The sequence below is a fragment of the Atta colombica genome, unplaced genomic scaffold, assembly GCF_001594045.1.
Source record: "Atta colombica isolate Treedump-2 unplaced genomic scaffold, Acol1.0 scaffold142, whole genome shotgun sequence".
NCBI lineage: Eukaryota > Metazoa > Arthropoda > Insecta > Hymenoptera > Formicidae > Atta > Atta colombica.
The window spans coordinates 200610-206444 of NW_017259231.1; positions in this window are offsets into that span (position 1 = coordinate 200610).

Below are 5835 nucleotides of genomic sequence, written 5' to 3' on the forward strand. Positions count from 1 at the left end.
GGTTGAATCAAAATTAAAAAATTGTAAACGCCAATTCAAAGTAAGTGAAATATTGTTGCACTATAAAATAATATAAAATCTTACTCATTTCATATATACCCATACTTTCTAATAAATTGTGCATAATATCAACGCTATAATTTTCAGCTGCGTAAAAACTTTTTGAAACATTAAACAACTATCTTTTAAACCCGTAATTACATTGTTAATTGCTATATCTTGTGCGTAATTTATTTTATTGCGTAGTAGATTAACATCGTCACTACACAATTTACGAGGTATCTTTTGAAATTTTACAAAATCTACAGCATAAATTTGTAAAGAAACTTTTAACAAATCCCAGAATACTATGGAATACCAAATTGTCGCCGATAATTAATGCGAGTTTGAAATATACTTGAATATTTTTAGATCCTATTGATAATTGAATGCCTTCTGTTTCGAGAATCATTAAATCCCTGATTAAATACGAATAAATTTATTTTTTTTTGATGAAATAATTTTCATCTTCATGATATAATTGGACCACAAAAATATTATCTAATCTTGAAGATAATTCTGGTGGCAAGTACGGTATTGAGATATACATTCCCCATAATTTGTATATACGCGCATAGTGGATTTGCAGTTTTGAAAGCATCTTCATGTAAAAACAAAGGAAAAGTTATGGATTCATTATTTAAGATTTTCGATTTCCAAAAATTAGTTTGTACAATATTACAAATTTCATCGTCTGTATTTTCATTCAGAGTTGTAATATGCATATTACAAGTTTTTTCAAATACGTTAAGTATTTCGAAAAATATTTTTAATATCTCTTTTAATAATATCAATTATCCATAGCGTAATTTCGATATATATCTATCAAAAACTTAATTTATTAAGTTTATTATTTACTATGTTTAAAGTAAACGAACTATATCAGTAAAAACTTTTGTGTTGTCTACTATTATCAAAAAATATTGGAAATCCGAAATATTTATATTTCGTATTAAAAAATGAACTTTTTTAAATTCTTGTATTTTTGCCATATTCCATGATATCTTCAAGTTTCAGTGAGATGAGTCTTTAAATAAACATTGTTTATTATTTAATAAATAAATATTTGGCAATTCTTCATGTAGTGATGAGTAAGGTCACATTAATAGAAATATACGGAATATGTTGAATTGCTTAAATACAGAAGTTAAATCTGATAATCATAAAATCGTAAGAAATCATAATATGAGATCCCTAGGGTATTTCTAATATGAAATAACCCATGCTTCCATATCATAGTGAAAATCGTTGCTAAAGTAAATGTTATTGTTATACAATAATAAAAAGGACAATCAGAATGAATGTCGAGTACCTATTTCTGCGATGCTTGATTTCAATTATCTGAAGACGAATTCTAGGTATAATGTATCGCATATTCATTTTTCGCGCACTGGCTGTATTGTATTTAAGAAACATTAAATAAAGTTTTTTAGTTACAATATTGATATACATTGCGTTTTACTATCGATTTCTCTCATATTAGGAACACAATTTTTTTGTGACATGTTCGTGATATACATAACGCATAATGCATATATAAGGAAATCAATCAATTGAAATTCTTCTTTTTCGTGGATTGGGAGAAAATGGAAGATTCTGATTAGTTGATTCGCTTATGCATTCTGCGTTATTTCTGTAGTTTTTTTTAAAGAAAATGTTAAATTATTATTTATGTAAATGTAGTCAAAGATATTATTGCTATAGTATTGCCAAACATTTAGTGCAAATAATTACTTTTACAATTAGTTATTTTCAGTTTTTATAAAACGTATAATAAATTTTTAACCAATTAAATTTGTAGTAATAAATCAGTCAAATGTGCTATTAATATAGCCATGCACATTATTTGAAAATGATTGATTTTTCATTTTTTAAAAATATTTTAGTTATATTATTACTACAAATAAATAATAAACGAATGTTGAAAAAATGGTTATATTCATTATAATTATGATTGCAATTATCACATAAAAATGGTGATTTTATTTACTATTATGTATTTTCATTTGTATGTATTTTACTATATTAATATTTGAAATTGTCACAATTAATAGTACAATTTTTGTACAGGTTGATAGAATTAGACACTAAAAAAAAGATTGATTATTGCAACAATTTAGATAGTAAAATATGACATAGCATTTTTATATGACTGCAGCAATCAGTTTTTGGTTGCAGCAGCAAATGTTTAGTTGTGTTAGCCTATCCGCAATGTCAGTATATGATTTTAATAGGCTCTGAACGAGTTATTAACTTAAGAAAATAGTCAAATTCGCTCAGCCCATCGCCAAATGCAAACGACAGGATAGTATCCGTCCCGCACGGCAATTGCATTGCAAACAACGTGCTTCGCCACGCTGGGCTGGGCGAATTTGGCTATTTTCTTAAGTTAATAACTCGTTAACTATTGTGACACTTGTAAAATAGAGGACTTTTTTTCTCAATTTAATCCATTCTCCACATGTGTGAAAAACTTATCACTAAACTCCAAACACCCTGTATATATTAGACTTCTAAGGAAAAAGAAAATTTGTTTTCTAATCGAGCACTTGATTCAAAAGCTTCCATTTCATGCTAAAAGAACATCCCTAAATTTTTATTTAAAAATATTAAGATTTAGAGGTCACTAGTGAATGATTTTTAAATCAAAATTTCGATTTTCCTTAATACATGTTTCATTTGATGCAAAAATGGCTTAATCCGGATTTCAAATGTGGTACTATATGCTTTTTTAATCACTGAACACAATGCAATAGTTCATTTAAATGAAAAAATGATATAATTTGAATGCTTGGAACTTTGCTAAAATCGACCTTGAATTTGACATTTTTTTACATTAATCAGGCTATATTTCTTAAGGCATATATCGTAGGATTAAATGAATTTATTCACATTCTTTTGATATCATTTAAACTGTACTTATATCTTTCATGCTTTATTGTACAAATGTATATTAATAAAAATCATTATATACATAGACTTTTATGTGAAAATAGCAAATTTTTATTTCAGTTCAAAACTCTAGAATTTGACTACATCTTATGTCTCAATATATCAAATATTATATAATTTAAATAGTATCAATTATAAATAATTATTTATTACTTAAAAATAATTATATAAATAATTTAAGAAATATTATAATCATTAAATACCTCCAACTTTAACCTGATGACATTCAAACATTATATTATCTTGCAAGTACAATCAAGGAATGAAGTTTCTGAGAGTGCTGCGGCCTCGCGAAAACTCTTTCCTCCTCATCGATTCGATCACCAAAGCGAGAAGCATAGTCTCGATCAACAATATCTCACAACGAGACTTCATCATTATTGTCATCGACAATAAGTAATAACCCAAAGAAAGATTCGCCAAGAAAGAGACAGAGAAGCGGGAATTGCTGATGAACCACAACAGGAGTCATACCCCATCATCAAACAGACGACACAAATCATCTTCCAGAGGCAGAGGTGATAGAGGCGACAGAAATAGAGATGGAGATAGGAGATACAGAGGGAAAAGAAAAGTAAGATCTCCCAGGAGATATTCTGAAAACAATTTTGTTTAATCATCAAAATAATATAGAAGATTTAAATACAGTATATAATACTACAAAAAAATTTAGATTTGGTATAAAGCAAGTGAATTATATCCTCTGTATATACAGATCAATATTTCTACTGTTATTTATAAAAAATTATAAAAATCGGACTAAATATTTTTTCAATCATTAATGGAGTAAGTCTATTGGGGATACTATTTAAAAAAAAAAACACATCACACATCAACAATAATATCTCTAGGGTAACGAAGAAATCTATTGAAAACCAATATCTACGAACGTTATACACGTAACATAATAGTCGTCCACTTAAAATATTTTGATTCATGAAGCAGAGCATACTTTTTTTCTTCAAATCTTTATTTTTGTGCGAAATCGATTCAGTGTATTTTTATCAAAATTTGAAGTTAGCGAGCTCTTCTTAACATTTAACGTTAATTATAATGTGTTATTTACAATGTATCCTGGCGATGTGATACTTTTAATCCCAAACCATGTTGTCAAAATTTATATAAATATATTTGAATCCATTTAAAAATATCAAAAGAAACATAGCTTGAGAAAATTGATAAAATGAAAACATGATTAAAAGCATTTCATTTAAAAGTTTAAAGCAAAAAAGTATAACATCGTAAATTTGCATTTACGTGGCTGAGCACTCTATATATAATTTTTTTTACATGCGGCGCACGCGCGATTGTCATGAGGCAAACGCAGGCCCCAATTATTTTTGTTCTTCATTACACGCTTGTTACAACTAACTTCCGTTACAATTGTCATCAGTCTCTCTGCACCTTTTATGTCCTTTAGATGTCTCATCTCACTATCATTATTATTTTAATTATAAAATAATTTTATTCTCTTCTTTTAATTTAATAATCAAATTAAATTCTAAAATACATTTTCAGGTTTTATTTCTATAAAATTAAAAAATACTGAAATTTATCAATAAAAAAATCATTTAAAAAATAAATAGAATAAATAAATAAATAAATAAATAAAAATAAATAAATCAAAATAATAATATATAAAATAAAAATATGAAAGGCGAGCGCGTAGCGCGTAGCGCGCGTTGTGTGCTAGTAGAATAAAAAATTCTTAATCACTATCAAAATTTCTTTAAATTCTCTTCGTATTAAGTCGGATAATTGAGGTTATTTCTACAATTCTTCAATTCTACTGTATATAATATATATTATATTACATATAATACGTAAGTAATCATTTTGATGCATATTGTACCAATTTACATCATTCTTTAAATATATCGTTAAAATTAAAATAATTTAATGGAAAGTTACTAGTTACTCCACGTAGTACATGTATCAAGTGCATGATGTGAATTAAGCCAATAGCGTGTGTGTAATATGCTGTATACAATATTGTCCTGTGCAATATTGCTGTGTGCAAACAAAGCTGTAGGCAATTGTGTTATAGACAAACGAAAACTCCTGTAAAATCTACATGTTTGAGTTAATTTAACATAGGATTATGTATAGATACTGCATGGAGTTAAATTCACACTGCTATTTTTAAAAATATAATAATAATTTGGGGAATTAAATTGTGTATAGCTGAAATGAAAATAATTTTTATTATGTTTTATATCTTGATATAATTTTAATTAATTATAAATTTAATCTTGACATAAATTTGTATTGTAAGCCGAGCAAAGTCATATTTTAAGTCATAAATTTTTGTATTAGATGATTTCAAGCTCCGAAGTATAAGCATGGTCAACAAATTCAGTATCCATTTGTAAATTTAAGTTTTTTATGTTTTTATGTATAATATTTTGAAAGTCAATTTTTAATTAAAATTTCTTTCTCTGTCCAATATGCAAACATTATCCCCCAATCAAATTCATGTGTTGTAACCTATGGTCTATAATATAAATTAACTGATGTTTTTCTAGAGAGATTGCGATGTTTAGAAATTCTAGTGTCTTTAATTGCCGACTTGTTTGCCCCATGTGCGAAGCTTCACAATACTTGCAGGTAATCCTGTAGACCGTCTTTTTGCGAACTAATTGGTAACAGATCCTTGTAAACTCTGATCAAACCTCGAAGTTTGTTCAGACAATCGAGGTTGTCCAAACTGGGCAGTTCTTTTATTGATTTTATTGATATTTAATATCAAATTTGCAACTAAAGCTGCTCTTTTTAATAAATTAATATGCGTAACAGCTATTATACTATTTTTATTCAATATATTATATATTATAATTTTATATA